At 43.9% G+C, this 21,659-nt stretch overlaps 1 long non-coding RNA gene across 1 annotated transcript; it reads right to left on the bottom strand.

Moving 5' to 3' along the window:
• Positions 1 to 2,867: 2,867 nt before the first annotated feature.
• LOC145398121 (uncharacterized) lies at positions 2,868 to 20,509 on the bottom strand. Its single transcript, XR_013897069.1, has 4 exons — positions 20,343 to 20,509; positions 12,064 to 12,237; positions 5,654 to 5,749; positions 2,868 to 3,544 (listed from the first exon to the last, which is right to left on the bottom strand). It is a non-coding gene; the product is annotated as an uncharacterized LOC145398121 (long non-coding RNA).
• Between the last annotated feature and the right edge of the window lie 1,150 nt (positions 20,510 to 21,659).

A 21,659-nucleotide genomic window follows, 5' to 3' on the forward strand; every position in this document is an offset into this window, starting at 1 on the left:
GAATGTGGGAAGGGAATCCATATGAAAGCAACTAGCATGAACATATATATTCACAATATAAATGAGTATGCTGTCAAATGTAAGCAGACTACTATGTATTCAGTTATATTGTGTACACCTTTTTCAAAGAGTGTCACAGGGAGACTAGATTTAACATACACTGCCAAGCCCCTGGAGCTGCCTTCATCTTGATCCAGGGTGAAAACGCTATAGCCTCTTAGATGGGGTACATCACGTCCTACCTCCTGTAAGGCAATCAGAGCAGGTTTGTTCACTATAAAATAAGAATGGAAGTCAGTAAAGAGAGTCCATAAGCCGTTTACATTCCATGTCAGGAAGGTGTAGGGGAGCTATCCATTGGCTTGTGGTCTCACTGCTATCTGTTGTTCTGCTGCCGTTAACTGATCAATCGAATGCCTAAATTCTGCCATGTTTCGGGTCAAGGCATCGTAGTCCCTTGTAAGATTCTCTACCTGGGTATGGAGAGGTGGCCCAGTTTTTTACTTAGGGCGAGTCCCCGTCGGGTTTGCGTGTCCAGCAGCGGGCTCCTCACCACCGCCATGACCTCGATGAGTGGAAGCCTCGGCTGGAGAATTGTCGTCCTCTGTGTCAGACTCAACAAAGAAGTCCTCCAGTTGTTGTCTTTGCTTTGGAGAACGTGTTTCCACCTCCTGGAGTCTCCAAGATAGGTCTTGCACTGTCAACTGAAGATCCCTAACTACGTCCCGTAGACTTAGGTTCGTGCTGATCGGAATCGCCATCTGGGGGCTGGCTTGCAAAGGACTCCGCAGGACGTACTGGTGGCTGGCCGTGCACGGGTGCAGCAGCGGATGTTTGCCCCAGATGTGGGAAATCTGAGGTCAAAGGCAGCAATGGTGGCTGGGCTACATGAGGTTGAGCGGCAGTGTGCCGTGGTGCCGGGGTCGTTTGCGGTTTCTGGGGACAAAGGAACGAGTGGGCATTGTGTTCCCCTCCACAGTTGCAGCACTTGGGTTTGAAGTGTTCGCCCCTCTTGATTTTTTCCAGACAGGTGTTACCTTCATGCTTCCTGGCACAGAAGTGGCACCTGTATGCTGCACTACACTTCCATGCCAGGTGTCCCCACCTGCTACAGCAGTAGCAGAGGTCAGGCTCCGAGACATAGCGTGCAACTCTCTTGTAGTACAGTGCCTTGATGAATACTTTCTCGGTAATCACCCCCTCTAACAAAGCAATAAGCTGCAACCTGGGATATTGGCCAACCATTCTTCTCTTCATCTACAGGACATTATCTGGTCTCAGGGTCCTCCATGGCCCAGTTAACAGGAACACCATGAGTGATAATCCTGGAATGGGGGCGGTTGATCACAGCTTCCAAGACAACACTCTGAAATCCACCACTGGTCAGGCCATCTACTGCAGGGCCACTGTTCACAGTCACGTATGGATGTGTCTAACCTTCTTTGAACAGCACCTCAAAATCAGGAAACTGTTTCGCCACTGAAATGGCCCACTTGGCTTTGTCTGAGAGGGAGAGCTCACAATATGAGGGAAAATTCAGCTTCAGTCTGGCATCAGGTCATTCCTCCGGGGCACCAAAGTCCATGACACGTTCAGGTGCTGGCACATCGCCGTCCTCCTCTGTGCTGTCGTTTGTTGACACTCGGTGCTGTGTCACTTGTGTCACACGGTGCCTCGTGCCATGGCACCGGCACCACCATCCACGTTTGTGTCTCGTGTTGGAGGTACTTCTTGCCCCTCCCCGTCACTCTCCGAAGACGGGAGACTATCATGGGCGTCAGTCTGGGCCATGTTGCTGTAGGTATGGTCAGGAGGGCGAGGCCCGCAGCGCTTGCGGTGACTGCCATGACGGCTGCGGGAGGCCACGTCGGAACACACCCACATTCTACAGCCGCTCGGCAGTTACTGATCCTACAGTATAACTAAGCAAGATTTTACAAATGAATCCCAAAAGATCTAATGAAATTGTTATAACTAGAATTTGGGGGAAATCAGTGAAATTTCAGCAAGAGGTGCATCTGAGCCTGCCCAACCACCTAGCCAAGAAGCTATATTAGCAGGTATCACTAAACTAACTCCAAACTTACAGCACTAGGTGAAAACTACTGTATGTTACGCAAAAAGGTTACAAGCGATATTATATCGAGTGGAAAATGAAGAAATAAACCGAACATATGTCCTGCTGGTGAAGAGAATGATTTAATTGCCTTGTTGGAGTTCCTTTGTATTCATTGGTGCTGCTATCGGCCATTTTAGCTGCAGGAACGCCTTCACGTGGTGCACTGGGCTCCTCCCTATCCCCTGAAAGGAAGATGGTGGACTAAAAGAGGAGTACTTCAGTCTGCAATACATAAATGAGACTAAGGTTACTACTACTACTACTACATCACCACCACCACCAGTAGTACTAGTACTACTACCATCACCACCACCACTACTACTAGTACTACTGTACTACCACCACCACCACTATTATTACTTCCACTACTACTACCACCACTATTACCACCACCACCACCACTACTACTATTATTACTCCCACTACTACTACTACTACTATTACCAGTTACCACCACCACCACCACTACTACTATTACTCATACTACTACTACTGCTACTATTACCACCACTACTACTATTACCTCTACTATTACCACTACCACCACCACTACTACTGCTGCTGCTACTACTACTACAATTACCTACTATCTACTGCCACTACTGCTATTACTGCTACTACTACTACTACTGCCACCACCACCACCACCACCAGCACATTTTCTACTTACTACGCTGCCAGGCTGAGTAGCAAAGGCAAATGAGTTAAGGCACTATTACTACTGCTTTTATTTTCCTCTACAATTCAAACTACTGACTAGATAACACACAACGACATGAGAGAGAAAAACAAGTAACGGTTATTGGAATTGAAATGTAAACTATCCAATGCTGAGAATTGCCTTGCTAATATTTACAATAGTTCATCAATTCTGTAGCATTGCTCTGTAGCCTTGCTTAAGCAACCTCCATAACACATTTTCCTAAGTGATTTATTTTGTTTATTACACCTTACTGTCCTCTTCTGTGTTACATAAATCCTTCCACTATCACCATACTCTGCATGAAACTCCCTAAAACCTTTTCATAAGTGATTTATTTTGTTTATTACACCTTACTGTCCTATTCTGTGTTACATAAATCCTTCCAATATCACTATACTCTGCATAAAGCTCCCCAACACCTTTTCCTAAGTGATTTATTTTGTTTATTAAAAGAGAAAGATTAAAAAAGAAAGAAAGAAAAAAAGGAATGATAGTCCCCCCCCACACACACAAAACCTTCAGTGTACAAATGTCCTGTACATAATCACTTTAGTCCAGTTCAATTAATATACAACCATTTATATGTACAAAACACACCTACAGTATCTGCATGACCATCTTCTACCTATGGTCAATAAATAACACTTCAGCAAGTGATATGACAGATGTTGGAAGCAGTGAGTTGAGGAGCTTGGACAACAGGAAGAGTGGATTGCTGCAGCCTGGTAGGGAGAGAGACACTGTGTTACTAGAGTAATAAGCAAAATAACTGCATAGGAAGAGATATTAGGAAGTTTACTGATGACAATATGGGCCCTAGTATTATAGTACAGCAGGAAAAACATCATAAGGATAAAGATCAATATGATGGTAATATTTCTTATTATGCTGATGATCAGTTATGATCATCAACATAATAATAAATATTGCCATGATATTCATCATCTTTATGATGTTTTTCCTGCTGCTGTAGTCCCAGGCTTCTCTGAAGGTGAACCAGTGAACTACAAGCTCTTATCTTGCAGTCAGTCCTCCTCCTTTCAGGGGATAACAAGACTGGGTACATGGTTATATCAGTGCCACTGCATGAAGGCATCCCTCTATACTGGCTACATGGTTATATCAGTGCCACTGCATGAAGGCATCCCTCTATACTGGCTACATGGTTATATCAGTGCCACTGCATGAAGGCATCCCTCTATACTGGCTACATGGTTATATCAGTGCCACTGCATGAAGGCATCCCTCTATACTGGCTACATGGTTATATCAGTGCCACTGCATGAAGGCATCCCTCTATACTGGCTACATGGTTATATCAGTGCCACTGCATGAAGGCATCCCTCTATACTGGCTACATGGTTATATCAGTGCCACTGCATGAAGGCATCCCTCTATACTGGCTACATGGTTATATCAGTGCCACTGCATGAAGGCATCCCTCTATACTGGCTACATGGTTATATCAGTGCCACTGCATGAAGGCATCCCTCTATACTGGCTACATGGTTATATCAGTGCCACTGCATGAAGGCATCCCTCTATACTGGCTACATGGTTATATCAGTGCCACTGCATGAAGGCATCCTTCAGTAACATCTTGATATAACAAAATAACAAAATACTACTTATATGCTTTCTCTTCCTGGATCCTACCTAACCTGATGTTTTAATGGAATTAGGGTTATCCCTCCATCCATCATCCAACCCTATGCTGCCCCAGGAAGAGTGTAGCAGCCCGGGGCTAGGCAAGTTGGTCCTGACATTTAAGATGAAAGTGACCAGCCTCACTCATCCCTGAGTGGCATTACATGTGCATTATACCCCAACCATCCCTTGGATATTAACCTACATAGGCCCAATCTGACTGGAGTGCCTGAATTACCCACTAAACCACCAGGTGCCATAATTTGGTTATATGGTTACCACCCAGCACAGTAAATGGTTTCCTGGTGTACAGGAAACCATTTGGCTTGTCACTCAGTGTAGAGTCACCCACAGGCAGAAGGAAGAGGAAAGAATGAAGGAAGGCAAGACAGAAGAGGAAGGAAGGAAGACAGGAAAGGGCAGACACCCGAAGCAGCACTACACAGTGAGTGGATGGTGAGTGCCCCCACCTACCAACAAGTTAGGGTAATAAGGATGCAGGGGGGGGGGGATAATAATCATCTCAACCCTCAGAAAAAAAAAAAAAAAAAAAAAAAAAAAAGTTGGGTAAACAGTAGGATTGGGGTGGAAGGGGGATGACCAAGGCCCATCAGTTAGAAACTGCCTAATATTTCTCCTAAGTGATTATTCTGCTTATTACTCCTTACTGTCATCTTGTCATTTAAATCATTACAATACCCCCATACTCAGCATAAATAACATATAAACTGACAGTAGGCAGCCCTATCCATAAATAATTAGCTAAGGAAAAGATGCTAGGCAGCTTCCTTGAGTGATGAGAATGTGGACCCAGGAGCTAATACAACACCAACTAATGCTATTTTGTGGCGTATTACACAGGCAGCTGGAGGTACTCAGTGCCAACGAGGCAACGGTTACCAGCCTCACTTGCCCACCCCTCAGATGTAACCCTTACAGTGTCCATCCAGCTGGACCACCTTAACCCACTAAACATGAGTGGGGGAAGAGATAGACAAAGGGAGAGAGGATGATTGCTTCTACAATTATAATTATTATTTTTATTATGTAATACAACCATTACTACCAATATGACAACTTTTACAAACAATGCAAATGATAAAGAAGGAATAAGATCATTTTTAATCAAGTGGACATAAAATGTATTTTACTAAAAACAACTATAACTTCAATACATTAATTACTTTGGGCATCAAGAAGGGTGAGTATGAAGGCACACTTAGGTGTCAACTGGCAGTCCCTCTCACTCTTAACGTGGCTGATCACTTGTCCTCGCACCTCTGTTGTGAATGGGATCAGAACAAAACTGGTTAAAAATAATAATCGATCATCCATCATTCAATCCTATGCCGCCCCATGAGGTGTGTAGAAAAAAAATTTTAAGACCCAGAAGGGGAAAGGATACTCGAGTTTGGGGAGGCAACGGACATGATTGTGTGCAACACATATTTTAGGAAAAGAGACAGTAGGTTAATTACGTATGAGTCTGGGGGAAATAGCAGTCAGATAGATTATTTTCTGGTTAGGAGGGCTGATAGGAGGTTAGTGAGAGATGTTAAAGTTATAGGAAGTGAGGAGTGTGTGCAGCAGCACAAACTATTGATTTGTGATATGGTGCTTAAAGAACAAGTGATGAAAAAGAGGACTTATGTACCTAGGAGGAAAATATGGAAGCTGAAAAACCAAGTAGTAAGGGATGCCTTCTATAGCGAGTTGCGGAGAGTGGTGGCTGAACAGGGAGCTGTAGACAGAGGCGTTAATGAACAGTACAGAGCCCTCAAGAACAATCTCTTGAGAGTTACTGATGTAACATGCGGCTGGACAAGAGGACTACCAAGACATAAAGTAACTTGGTGATGGGATGAGGGTGTAGAAGCTGCAATTAAGGAGAAAAGAAGGCTTTTCCGGGAATGGAAGAAGGGTGGTAGCAAAGAGGAATATTTGGCTGCCAAGCGTAGGGCTAGGAGAGAGGTATACAGGGCAAAGTCTGAGTCACAGAGACAATTACTTGATAACCTAAATCATGGGGAAAGGAAAAATATATTTAGTGTGGCAGGTCAGGTGAAGAGGGATAATCGGGATATCATAGGTGAGCAGTGTGTGAATGATGAAGGAAGGGTAGTGGTGAACAGTGAGGATATTAAAGATGCATGGAGAGAGCATTATAACCGGTTGTTGAATGAGGAGTTTGACTGGGACAGGGAAGGTTTGGAGCCAGCAGATCCAGTGTCTGGCCCTTGGCCTTTGATTGATACTGCTACTGTGAGTGAGGCAATAGGCAGGATGAAGGTGGGGAAGGCAGCAGGTGTGTCTGGGTTGACTGCCGAAATGTTGAAGGCCTCAGGCGATACAGGGGTGAGTTTAGTCACTGACCTGATAAATAGGATTATTTATGAGTGTGTTGTCCCAGATGATTGGCTGAAGCGTGTAATTATAAATGTGTATAAAGGGAAGGGTGATGCCCTGGAAAGAGGAAATTATAGAGGTATAAAGCTTTTAGATCAGATAATGAAGGTAATGGAGAGAGTTTTAGAAGGTATGATTAGAGAAAGAGTGAATATTGATGAGATGCAGTTTGGGTTTATGCCAGGTAGGGGGACCACTGATGCCATATTCATTGTTCGACAGCTTCAGGAAAAATATATTGGTAGGAGAAGGGATCTTTTTGTTTTTGTTGATTTGGAAAAGGCCTTTGACAGAGTCCCTAGAGAGGTGGTGAAGTGGGCAATGAGAAAGCTTGGCTTGGAGGAGTGGCTGGTTAGGGTGGTTATGGCCATGTATGTGGGTGCTCACACCCAGGTAAGGGTGAATGGAGATTTGAGTGATGAGTTTTCCGTGAATGTTGGTGTGCATCAGGGGTCAGTCTTGAGTCCCATGTTGTTTATCATGGTGCTTGAAGCCCTTTCGCGTGACTTTAGAAATGGACTCCCGTGGGAGTTGTTGTATGCTGATGATTTGGTGTTGATTGCAGAGAACGAAAGGGAGGCGGAGGAAAGATTTAGGAAGTGGAGAGATGGTATGAGGTACAAGGGTTTAAGGGTAAATGAAGATAAAACAAAAGTGATGATATCTAGGGTTGGTGGCGGTACTGTCAAAGACGAGGGAGAGTGGCCATGTGCAGTTTCCCACAAGGGCGTGGGAAGTAATTCCATCTTGTGCGGTGTTTGTGATAAGTGGGTGCATAAGAGATGTAGTGGTATCAGAGGTAGACTGCGAGATAATGCTGAGTTTATGTGTACGGTGTGTCGGGGTGAGCAGGTGGAGATTGTCAGACGTGAAAGGATTGAACTTGCTGGTGAATCTCTTGAGTGTGTGGAAGAGTTTTGTTATTTAGGAGACATATTGTGTGCTGGAGGTGGGGCTGGAGCTACCTCTGTGGCTAGGGTGAGAAGTGGTTGGAAGAAGTTCAGGGAGCTCTTGCCACTCCTGACATTGAGAGGGCTCTCCCTACGTGCTAAGGGGTCTTTGTATGCAGCATGTGTTAGGAGTGTAATGCTGTATGGTAGTGAGACCTGGGCAGTGAAGGAGGAAGATATTCGCCAGCTCAGACGTACAGAAATGACAATGATTAGGTGGATGTGCAGTGCGTCCCTGCATCCTAGGCCTGGAGGGGCTGGGTTTACGATGGAAGAGTTGAGAGGTAGGATGGGACTGGAGTGTATTGGTGTTGTGATGAGGAGAGGTAGATTGAGGTGGTTTGGACATGTGGAGAGGATGGGGGATGATAATGGGGTGCTTTGGAGCCGCCATTGAAGTGGTCAAGCCTGCCACTGACAGTGAACAGTCGCACTCTCATGAATCATTAATAATATATCTTTGTGTGGACTTATGATTCAAATTAATGTTTGTAATGTGTAGAGGAATTATTTTTTTCTCAAATAATTGAGAAGAAATGAAGGCAAACTACTTATTATTTTCATAGTAATACGTAAAAAATATTTATCCAGCTAGACTAGCATCAAATGAACTCCAAGACCCTCATTTATTTTGCATTAGTAGTCTTTTATTGTACTGAAAGAGGTGGAGTTACATTACTCACTATTGGCTGGAACGAAATACTTTGTAACTGCCCTCTTCAAGTCGATTACTAGCCAATATAAGTAAAAAATCGGTACGACGCTCGTAACATCCCAAATATCCAAGTGGCGCATGCGCATTGAAGGTACAGTCCCAGGGACAAGATAGATTCTTCTTTTGTTTACTAATATTGCGGCACCCAAGATTTTGTAATATTCACATTTGAGGACATCAAGATAATTTCTGAAAGGCTGTCTTAGATAAATATTTTTACAGATCAGCTTCTAACTAACTGCTCTATGCTGCAAGATATTACCAAATTCTTCTGTTACAGTGCTTTCATTTCACCAAAGATTGTGTGTGCATGTTGGACAAGGGGGATGTTGTTGATAGTGAGGTGTGAGTTATGACTGTGTTCTACCATAAAAGAGGCCATTCTGAGTCTTTTTGTAGTACACCAGTCATGAAGCGTGTGTGGGAGTGTTAAGTCATCTGGGTACGAAGCAATGTGTACTTTGTGAGTGAAAGTGAAAAGCACATATTTTTATATATATACATATATTTCTCTATATATACTTATTATAGAGAATATAATCTATTCTGGATTGATTAGCCACTTTGAGAAATATATACATACTGTATATGACACTATATTATCCAAATTGTTTATTTTGTAATTTCATCATTCATAATCTGAGGAAATTGATGGACACCCCTATTAATGCACAGGGGAACATAACAGTACGATCCTGACATCTCAGATTCTCAGCGTGCGTCCTCCTGACTTCAGGCCAGCATTCCGACCTCTCTCAGAGCAGGCAAAAAATGACTGTTGACCGTTCCTGGATTTGGGACGGTTTGTCGAAATCGTTGACTGAAGGCGAATTTAGGCATTAATAAATTTAAGTTAGTAAATCGTCTCAGAGGAGGAAAATATGACTTTCCTCATTGAAACCATATATTAAGAGATACAAATCTACTTATTTCTAAAGAATTAACGTAGAAAACATTAAATTATAAGGGATGAATGAGCTGACTAGTTGCTAGACTTGCCAGATTAGAATATTTTTACCTTTTTGTATGACTCATACAAATGAATAAGCTCTTGTTGTGTGTATTCATTGGAGAGTGTAAGTGGTTTTGTAAGTAGGAATGACATTAATCCTATCACAAGTGCACACAAACAAATGCAGCATATGATTCATGAGCATGCGTCCTACGACGTCTGTGGCAGGCTCGACCATGACGATTGTCAATTGTCTTCCACACCATAAAGTACCCCATTGGGTGAGGAAGGTGAGAAGTGTTAATACTGGGGGTGGGGTTATGAGGGGTAGACCGAGAAAGACATGGGACGAGGTCATTAAGTGTGACCTCAGGGTTAAGGGACTGAAAAGGGAGGCTGCATTGGATCATGCAGCGTGGAGAGCCGCCATTAGGTGACCAAGGCCGACATATGCAAGCATGTTGGAGCCTTTAAAAAAGAAAACGAAAACGAAAACGATGTATGCACCAAAACGCAAACACAGCTGCACACATCATTCAACCTTACCTCAACACACTACATGAATGGTTCACCACAAACAGGCTCAAAACAGCCCAAGCCAAATCTACAGTGACTCTTCTCACAAACTGGACAGCAGAACACAGTCACATCACACATCTCACCATAAACAACACTCCCCTACCACACACACACACACAGCCAAAATCCTTGGTGTAACATACAATACATTAATGTCATTTAAACAACACATCACAAACATTAAAAATAAAATAACACCAAGACTCGATGCTTTGAGGTCACTTGCCCATACAACATTCGGACACAACAAAGAAACCACCACCACAGTATACAAACAATACATACGTTCAGTGATGAATTATGCAAGCCCTGCCTGGGCTTCTAACCTCACCAAAACACACTACAACACTCTACAGACCATACAGAACTAGGCCCTAAAAATAATGACAGGCTGCAAAGCTACTACACCCACAGACAACCTACATCAAGAAACCAAAGTCCTCAAAGTCAAGGATCACCTAGATATGAGAGGCACCCAGTTTCTTGCTGCAGCCTCCACAAACCCACAACATCCACCCACACCAAGGAACATCAAAACAACTCCCAGCACACGGTACCATACACAAACACTGTCATCTCTCCCCCTTCGCCCACCTCCGACCAGCTTCCAGAAGCATATCCATACTCAGATCACTCGCTGCTCCATTCAGTCACTTGAAGACAACACACAGCTGCATGCACGGCCTCCTGACATCCACCCTTCTGAATCCTATCTTCCTCGTGAGGACAGGGTCCACCTGGCCAGGCTGAGATGTGGGCACCATCCAGCCCTCTTAAGCTACCAGAAGAGGCTGGATGACCCCGTCACTGATGCCTGTCCAGGATGCTGCACAGCACCTCATACTATTAAGCACATTATGGAAGACTCCATTGCTCACAACCTTAACACAGCACCCCATAGTATTAAGCATATTATGCAAGATTGCATTGCACACTATCTGCAACAGAGCACCCCATACTATTAAGCATATTATGCAAGACTGCATTGCACACAATCACCTACGCCAACAACACAACATACACTCCTTGAGAGCTCTGTGGGAAAGCCCGGTCTCGGCCATGGCCTTCCTAAGGGGCTCGTGGCTGTTCGGCCAGACTGCCTAGGGAACAACTACTACTACTACTACTACTCTTCCTTCCATTTCACATGGCTTTACACTGAGTGATGGGTCAAGTGGTTTCCTGCTTCTCAAGGAACCATTTACAACACTGGGTGGTAACCATATACAGTACCAAGAATCAGGTTGACGCAGGGCCTATTATGGTGCCCCTGTTAACTGGGTGATGTAAATGCAGTGTCCACCCAGGAACCACATCTTCTGTCAGCCACATAAGAACATCAGCCCACTGCATGGGATGGCCCAGTGAGGGCAGCTGCCTGTGTCTGATTGGTCTACTCAATCAGACAGACTGGGGCAGCATAGCACTGTACAATTACAATACCCATTCCATCACAGTACACATGTTCAAAACTGTACTGTACTGTACAGTAAAACCCTCAATACCTCTGCATCTCTGAGGGTTGTCCTTTGCTGGGTTAGCAACAACTGATAACTTTCCTCCCTTACCCTCTACATCTATGTAAGAGGCACAGGCACTGACTTCAGCAAACATTAGAAGGAGATTTTCTTACTGAGTTTGTTTTGAAAGGAAAGACATTTCAGTTCCATGACCTGAGTCAGGGAGCCTTTCAGGGAGGTGGTGTGGTGGTGCTGAGGTGCATTTTGGTCACTTATCACTGGTTGCAATGCATTAACACAGCAGCACACTGAAGCAGCAGCATGCTGGGGGTAGGCAACAACACAGCAACACATGGGTAATGCAACTGGCTCAGTATATCTTGCAGGTTAAATCAGTCTAGCCTGCCAACTTGGAGATATCAAAGATGTACTGTATAGTTGTCTAGGTATTACACAAGGAAATTTATCTTTCAGTGGACCAAAACTACTCCCCAACAACCGAAGTACAGCCCCAGCTCCACGTGTCCACTACCTGATGTATCGATTCATCGTCTATGCCTGGGGTGGACTGGCTGCCGCCACAGCGTACGTGTGTCAGGACAGAGGACGGGACATGAGCCTCTACCCACTCTGGAGTTGGTAGTACACTGACCCATGTGATTAAGCCAAGGGCAACAGTACGTAGCAGCAGGAAGTCTGGACGCACCTGTGGAAAAGTTGTTTTTAGCTTATACAGATGTTCTTTGCTTATATGACTTACTAATAAAATCTCTGCCAGCAATGACACTGACATAACCAAGCTGCCTAGCTAAACAAAAGTTCCTCAACTCCTCCCTATCCCCTGAAAAAAGATGGTGGACTGTAAGAGGGTAATTTCAGCCTGCATTCCACTGCATTCACATTTGTATCCTGAACAAAAAATGGGCCAGTGTTTACATGTCCTTCTTGTTCCCATAAAATTAGGACTTACACCTGTGAGACTTAGATATTCACACTACCAATGGAGGAGACTGGCACATATTTAACAACACCTTCTTCACCTTAACTTGGCCCAGATCTTTATTCTTCTCTGTCGTATTTCACAGGTCAACGGCAGAGTGAGACTGTGTTACTGCTGTACAGTGTTTCTATAGTAATTTTTGTGACTGGCACAGTTATCTGGCCTTAATCTATTGTTACAACTAAGCCTTCAAGAAGATGTTATTTTAAGGCCAAGTAACAGTAAAAACAAGTACAGCAGAAGAGACAGCCTTCTTCCCTGATGGCACCTGGGGCTGTTACCTCAATGGTGACATTATCTATCTACCTAGTGCCAGACACCTTCATCCCACAAGGGGTGGCCATAAACAAACTGCCTCCATGATGCCCTGTCCCCCACCATTTCACTGCCCTGCTCCCAGTTCACACCCACACTCTTTCATATACCTCTCCATTCCATCCCTCCACCTTATCCTTGGCCTCCCCCCTCCTTCTCCCCCCCTCCACCTCACTCACATACACTCTACTCATCAGTCTCTCACTCTCCATCCTCTCCACATGGCCACCCTCCTGAAAATAATACATAAAGTTAATGTCAGTCATACACAAGTTAATGTGGCACACATACCTCTACACCTATTGCTGTTCAGTCCTACAGATATCTGAGCCATTGTTCCTGACCTCTTGGTATTGTAATGAACTATGCCTCGTTCATCCATCCATCATTTTGTACTACTCCTGAACTCAACAGCATGGAACTAACACATACTACTATAAATTTTTACAAGGTTATAAACTGGCATACAGGAATTATTCTGTACTATAACACTGCCACAATGAACAAAGGCTTTTTCAAACATGCCATTCACTTCATTTTTCTTGTTAATCACTTGTCAGTTTATGCTAAAGCTACTTCAAGCTATATTTAATGTGTCTATGAGGAATATATGTGTACGTACTAACCTCTTTAGGAGGGCCAAATAACCTACAGATCCACAGGAAGCAGGAATGTGAGAGGGACCTTGCCCAGCTCGACTCCACGTCGTGTTATGAACAAAGGCAAGAGGAGCCAGCTGCAGGGATGGGACGAGGGAAAATTCCATTCACCAACTTTTTCCTTAGCTAAATTGGCACTATGAATGAGAGAGGGTAGTGTTTGGAATCTCCCTGTACTGTTGTTTGCAGATGATACTGTGTTGTTGAGTGAAGACGAAGGGGAGCTGCAAGGCTTGGTGGATGAGTTTGGGAGAGTGTGTAAGAAATGGAATCTAAAGGTGAATGTAGGGAAGAGTAAAGTGATGGTCTTTGAGAGAGGTGAAGTCAGTGAAAGTACAGCGAGGTTGGATGGTGAGGAAATGGAAAATGTGAGTACGTTTAAGTGCTTGGGTAGTGTGATGAGTAAGGATGGAGGTTTGGAGGGTGAAGTGCTTGAAAGGATACAACAAGGAAGATAGTTTGCTGGTTCCTTGAAAGCAGTGATAAGAAACTGGGAAGTGAGCATGGAAGTGAAAAAGTTACTACATGACAGTATTGTGATACTAACTCTAACGTATGGAAGTGAAGCTTGGACGTTGTTGGAAGGACACAAGTCAAGAGTGAGAGCAGTGGAAATGAGTTATTTAAGAGGAGCCTGTGAAGTCACATGGAGAGACAGGCTGACGAATGAGGATATAAAGGAGCGTTGTGGTGTTGATGTGGATGTGATAGGAAGCGTTATGAGGAACACACTGAGGTGGTTTGGCCAAGTGGAGAGGATGGAGGGTGAAAGACTGACGAAGAGACTGCATGTGAGTGAGGTGGATGCCAAGGATGAGATGAAGGGATGGAATAGAGAGGTATATGAGAGAAGGGGGTGTGAGATGGGAGCAGGACAGAGAAATGACAGGGGACAGAGCGACATGGAGGCGATTTGTTTGTGGCCACCCCTTACAGGATTAAGGCATCTGGCAATAGACAGATAGAATTTAATATGTGAGGAAGGATTATCAAATACTATTGTTATCGTACACTTGTCTGTTTTTAATAATTCAGTTTTACTAGGATTTTAGGGAACTGGTGATAGGTGGTGGTGACCATCATCCACTCACTTGATGTAGTGCTGCCTACTTCTTCCTTTGCCTTTATCATTCTTTTTCTGTGCCTGCCCTCCTCTCTTCCTATTTCTCCCATCTTTCCTGTCACTTCTTATTGCTTTTCTTTCCTTTACAGGTGGCTTTACATTGAGTGACAAGCCAAATGGTTTCCTGCAAGCCAAGAAACCATTTACAACACTGGGTGGTAACCATATCACCAACCATACGTGCTCCCTACGTGTCAGCAAGTGGGTTGGTGGAGGGTTAGTGCCCCTCCCTGTAAAACAACTAACTCAAAGTCAAATGGCCACTCCTTATGGGATTATGGCGTCTGGCAATAGATAGATAGACAGAGGGGAAAGTGGAAAGAACAGTGACATCAGGTGTGTGGGTATTTGAGTTAAGGATGGCAGGCAGTTCAAAGCCAATCCCATTACATCCATGAAGCCTTAATATTAAAGTACTAATATTACTGTGATTACTTTGGGGGACCAGTGAGTAAAGGGAAAAGGCTTACTTAGAACTTATAAATGACCTCTACAGACTACTGGCACCATGAGAGAGAGAGAGAGAGACACACACACACACACACACACACACACACACACACACACACAGAGCATTGGCACTCAAATGGTGTACCACAGTCCTACTCTGCACCACAACAAGCTGTGGTGTGGACCCCAGTGCCATCCATCACTGAGGGTTTGGTAAGTTGCTCAAAAATATGTACTATTATTACTTAGGACAATGGATGAATTTCTTTCTCAGTACAGATCGAATTCGTAGCATTTCACAAAGTTATCTACTTACATGAGGTTCAGTTATTTTGGTTATAACTTAAGACATGTGTATTATATACGACTTTCTTTACAGACGTCATGATGTGAAGAAGTATCAGTCTGCTTACTGCTTATAACAAAGGTGATGACTGAGACAACTGGTGAAGAGAAGTCACTAATTTTTCCAGCTACTCCAGGTGCTCCTATTGCTCATGATAAGGTTTCATTACTGAGTCCTATCAGCCTTGTAACCTCACCAGAATTTAATAGTGGTAACTTGAGAACGGATACATTTATGTGAAGCTACAGAACGTGGTGAATGTTTTGGCATATCAGATAGAGCCAGGATTCTGGGGACTTGAATGATGAGTGAATGGAAGCGTGGCCCATTGGACTGGGCAAATTTGTGCTGTCTGGACATTGCTACTCCTCACCCTGCCCTAAGGTGGGAAAGCAAGTTCAGATGCTGCTGCTGCTGCTGATGATGTAACTTAAGAACAGCCTTTCCATCCTTGAGAATATTATGAGCCTCTGTGGCAGGCTGCACTACAAGTCCTCACAGGGTTTTGTCATTAGTCACTAAAATGGTGGGGTAACAGAAGGCTACTGACATGTAGTGGACTGGCCAGAGGTGGGCAGTGTGCAGTACTGGTGAAGCAGCGAATGGCATTAGGAAGTGAGGGTAAAAGTGGTCTATCTATCTATCTATTGCCAGACGCCTTAATCTCATAAGGGGTGGCCACAAACAAATTGCCTTCATGTCGCCCTGTCCCCTGCCATTTCACTGCCCTGCTCCCAGCTCACCCCCCCCCTCTCTCTCATATACCTCTCCACTCCATCCATCCATCTCATCCTTGGCCTCCCCATCCCTCTCCCCCCCTCCACCTCACTCACATACACTCTCCTCATTAGTCTCTCACTCTGCATCCTCTCCACATGGCCAAAACATCTCAGTGTGTTTCTCCTAATGCTTCCTATCACATCCACATCCACACCACAACGCTCCTTCACGTCCTCATTTGTCAATCTGTCTCTCCATGTAACTTCACAGGCTCCTCTCAAATGGGTAAAAGAGCTTTGGCCCATTACAGAGTTTCTTCCATTATTTCCTGATAGGGCTGAGAGGATACTGTAGCAGTGTTGTGAATGGCTTCTTGCTAAACCACCTTACATCATCAATTTACTAACAAGAAAGTGGTATTTCCTACTTCGTATGATCTCCAGTCTTTCAAACGCGGTGTGTCCAGGCATCTCGAAATGAATGGATCTTGAATTTGGCTCTCTTTTGTATTGTTTTTGTTTTGTTTTTTTCTTGGAAGGAACTGTTTTGCTGGCTCAGCCTTTAGTTCCTTCTTCCTCACATAAAAAAAAAAAATACCCCCTGGGGTAGGTTTTTTTTTTCAAGAATACTCCCCCAGTATCCCTGCTTGTCGTAAAAGGCAACTAAAAGGGTTGGCGGAGGGTTAGTGCTCCTCCCTGGAAAACAACTCACTAAAAAAACAGACAAGAAGCCTCGGACAAGGACTGACCAAACAATGACAACCAAGGACCGGACAAAGGACTTGGTAATGGGTACATGGAATGTGAGAGGAGCGAATGATGAGGTGAAAGAGAGAGAGATTGTCCAGGTGCTTGAGGGTGCGAAAGTGGATGTATGTGGAATGACTGAAACAAAATGGAGAGGAGAAAGTGTGAAAGAATGGGAGTATGGATGGGGTATATGTGCAGGAGCAGGTGAGAATGAGAGGGCAAAGGAAGGAGTAAATGATGGAAGAAGAGCATAAGACAGTATGGATCAGTTGGGTCAAAGATTGTGTGGGTAAAGTTGAAAGTTGGAATACAAATGTGGGCGACTGTGTGTGTGTATGGGCCAACGCAAGATCGTGCTAGAAGGGTAAGAGAAGAGTTCTTGACAAATGTGGAAGTGTGCATGGAAAAGTTTGGAAGGAATGTGAGAGTGTTTTTGATCGGTGATATGAATGGTAAAGTTGGGAATGTGAAGGTGGATGGAATAGTTAGTGAGTGGGGTGTGCCTGCTGAGATAGATGAGAATGGAAGTGCGTTAGTGGACATTTGTGCTGGGAGGGGGTTGGTGATAGCCAATACCCTCTTCAGGCATAAAATGATCCACAGGTATACATGGCGAGTGATGAGAAGGGTGGGTGGTGAACTGAATGAAAGGAAGGCAATGATTGATTATGTGTGTGTGGATGAAAGGATGCGAAGATGTGTAATGGAGGAAAGAGCTTATAGAGATTGGGGGAGTGGACTTTCTGACCACTACTTGGTGGTGGCCAGAATTAGGATTCAAGTAAGATGGAGGAATAGAAGAAGGGAAAGACGAGAGGAAGGAGTAGTTGCAAGGAGTGGAAAGGTTACAAGAGGATGAGAAAAAAGCAGAGTATAAGAGAGAAGTGGAGGAACGATTGGGCAAATATGAATTGGAGCAGATGGGGGATGTGGAAGGTGTGTGTAGGATATTTACAGAAGAAATATGTGCAGCATGTGATGTGGTGTGTGGAAGAGAAGACGGAGGGGGGTGCAAGGAACAGTGTGGTGGACTGAAGAGGTGAGACAGGCTGTGGCACAAAAGAAGAAAGCATACAATGAATGGATGAGAAATAGGGGCGTGGAAGAAGTTGAGAGGCGGAAGAGAGAGTTATATGTAGAAAGAAAGAGAGAGGTGAAAAGATTAGTAAAAGAGAGTAAAAAGAGAGTGGACGAGGAATTTGGAAGGAATTTGAGTGTAAAGTGGAGGGACTGTAAGAAAATGTTCTGGAAAGAGGTGAAAAGAGTAAGACAGGGTGAAAGTGAAGTTAGCAGGGGAGTGAAAGATAAAAATGGTAGATTACTAGTGGAGAAGGGAGAAAAAGTGAGTAGATGGAGAGAACACTTTAAGGAATTGTTGAACATAGAGGATGGAAGTAATGCGAGTAGAAGTGGCTGGGGAATGGCTGGGAGAAGGAGGGAGGTGAGAAGACAGGAAGAAATCAGTGGGATAGAAGTTGTGGCAGCAATGAAGAAAGTTAAATCAGGGAAAGCCCCAGGAATTGATGGAGTGTGTGGTGAAATGCTGAAGCATGGGGGAGAGATAGTAACAGAATGGATGTGGAAGATGTGCAGATTGGCCTGGGAGGAAGGTAGAGTCCTAGAGGATTGGAAGTCAGGTATAATTATTCCCTTGTACAAAGGAAAAGGGGAAAAAGAAGTGTGTGGTAATCATAGGGGCATTTGTCTTCTTAGTATAATAGGAAAAGTGTATGGTAGGATACTTATTGACAAAGTTAGAGAAAGAACAGAGAAATTAGTTGGAGAAGAACAGGGAGGCTTTAGGAAGGGAAGAGATTGTGTAGATCAGATATTCATTCTTAGATCTTTAGTGGAAAAGTTTCTAGAGAAGGGAAAGAAGTTGTATGCGGCTTTCATGGATTTGGAGAAAGCATATGACAGGGTGGATGGACAAGGATTGTGGAAAGTGTTAAGAATATATGGAGTAGATGGGAAGTTGTTGAATGCTGTGAAGAGTATGTACGATGGTGCGAAGGCTGCAGTGCGTGTGGATGGTGAACTAAGTGAATTTTTCTCTTTGAAAGTTGGGTTGAAACAGGGATGTGTCATGTCTCCATGGTTGTTCAATCTGTACATGGATGGGGTAATAAAAGAGGTACAAGGTAGGGTAGTGGATGTTGGAGTGGCCCTGGTGAGAGAGGATAGTGTTTGGAAACTCCCTGTACTGTTGTTTGCAGATGATACTGTGTTGTTGAGTGAAGACGAAGGGGAGCTGCAAGGCTTGGTGGATGAGTTTGGGAGAGTGTGTAAGAAACGGAATCTAAAGGTGAATGTACGGAAGAGTAAAGTGATAGTCTTTGAGAGAGGTGAAGTCAGTGAATGTACAGTGAGGTTGGATAGTGAGGAATTGGAAAATGTGAGTACATTTAATTATTTGGGTAGTGTGATGAGTAAGGATGGAGGTTTGGAGGGTGAAGTGCTTGAAAGGGTACAGCAGGGAAGAAAGGTTGCTGGTTCTTTGAAAGCAGTGATAAGAAACAGGGAAGTGAGCATGGAAGTGAAAAAGTTACTACATGACAGTATTGTGATACCAACTCTAACGTATGGAAGTGAAGCTTGGACGCTGTTGGAAGGACACAAGTCAAGAGTGAGAGCAGTGGAAATGAGTTATTTAAGAGGAGCCTGTGGAGTCACATGGAGAGACAGGCTGACAAATGAGGATATAAAGAAGCGTTGTGGTGTGGATGTGGATGTGATAGGAAGCGTTATGAGGAACACACTGAGGTGGTTTGGCCATGTGGAGAGGATGGAGGGTGAAAGACTGATGAAGAGAGTGTATGTGAGTGAGGTGGAGGGGGGAAGAGGGAGGGGGAGGCCGAGGATGAGATGGAGGGATCGGGTGGAGAGGTATATGAGAGAGAGGGGTGTGAGTTGGGAGCAGGGCAGTGAAATGGCGGGGGACAGGGCGACTTGGAGGTGATTTGTTTGTGGCCACCCCAAACGGGATTGAGGCATCTGGCAATAGATAGATAGATAGATAAGTTAATTTTCTGAATCTTTAGCATTACTTTCACTATGATTTACAAGAATAATTAGACATGCATTCTGAAATACATCAAGGATAGTTCATACATATATTCTATCATATTATCAATATATAGATATAGATATATTTTTTTTCATATGAACCTCGGACACATGGAACAGCACTGTGACCAGACCTTCAAAGAAAGTAACAGAGTAACCGTGGAATAGAGAGAGAGAGAGAGAGAGAGAGAGAGAGAGAGAGACATTTATATATACAAGTCTATGTCAGAAATATATGTCTTAAGTACAAGGGTAGCATAAGTTTAAAGTGTATGTGTAAAATATCAGTTAAAATAAGTTTTCAGCATAATTAGTATACAGTAAATTATTCCACATGAGTTATTTACACACATACACACATATGCACATACAAATATACATACCAGTAGTTTTGGAAGCAGCAGCACACCAACTGCATAACTGAGGGTGGTAAAGCTGGACCAACTGGATACCCCCCCATGCTGCCTTGGAGACACTGTGTGAGGTCAAGATGAAACACTCGCTGGTGTCAGTATCACCCCTGGTGGCGGCATAAGACTGTGTGAGGTCAAGATGAAACACTCGCTGGTGTCAGTATCACCCCTGGTGGTGGCATAAGACTGTGTGAGGTCAAGATGAAACACTCGCTGGTGTCAGTATCACCCCTGGTGGCGGCATAAGACTGTGTGAGGTCAAGATGAAACACTCGCTGGTGTCAGTATCACCCCTGGTGGTGGCATAAGACTGTGTGAGGTCAAGATGAAACACTCGCTGGTGTCAGTATCACCCCTGGTGGCGGCAGAAGGCTTTGGCTGTGGCATGTCACGAGGCAGGTTCTAATTGTCACTTTGCCACATGCTGGAAAGAAAAAATCATCATATATTTCCTCTACTCACTACAACCATTATCATATCATCATCATCATCATCATCATCCAGACCTTCTTTCCCACCCTAGGGCAGGGTGAGGAGTAGCAATGTCCAGACAGCCCAAATTTGCCCAGTCCAATGGGCCAGGCTTTCATTCCCTCATCATTCAAGCCCCTGAAATCCCGGCTCTATCAGATACACCCAAAACATTCACCAGGTTTTGTAGCTTCATATAAATGTATCCAATTGTATCATCTATATTATATACATGCTACTGCTATATCTATTATGTTGCTATGCTGATAATGTTTTTGCTACTTATGACTTCTTTTGGAACTTAAACAATGTAGTATTTGACAGCCTCATGTGTGTAATTCAGTTAACTTTAATCATGAGGCAGGAATGAGTTTCACTGGTAGTATAAGTTTAAAGTGTAAGTGTAAAATATCAAAATAAGTTTTCACATAATTAGTAAAGAGTTAGTAAATTATTACACATAAGTTATTTAAACACACACACACACATACATATATACTCACCAGTACTTTTGGCAGGAGCAGCACACCAACCTCATAACTATCTATCTATCTATCTATCTACTGCCAGATGCCATAATCCCGTAGGGGGTGGCCATTTGACTCGGAGTTATTTGTTTTACAGGGAGGGGCACTAACCCTCCTCCAACCTACTTGACACGTAGGGAGCACGTATGGTTTGGTTGTATGGTTACCACCCAGCGTTGTAAATGGTTTCTTGGCTTACAGGAAACCATTTGGTTTGTCACTCAATGTAAAGCCACCTGTAAAGGAAAGAAAAGCAATAAGAAGTGACAGGAAAGATGGAAGAAACAGG

This window comes from Coenobita brevimanus, chromosome 44 (assembly GCF_032717465.1).
Source record: "Coenobita brevimanus isolate Jiangsu-jjx chromosome 44, ASM3271746v2, whole genome shotgun sequence".
Lineage (NCBI taxonomy): Eukaryota > Metazoa > Arthropoda > Malacostraca > Decapoda > Coenobitidae > Coenobita > Coenobita brevimanus.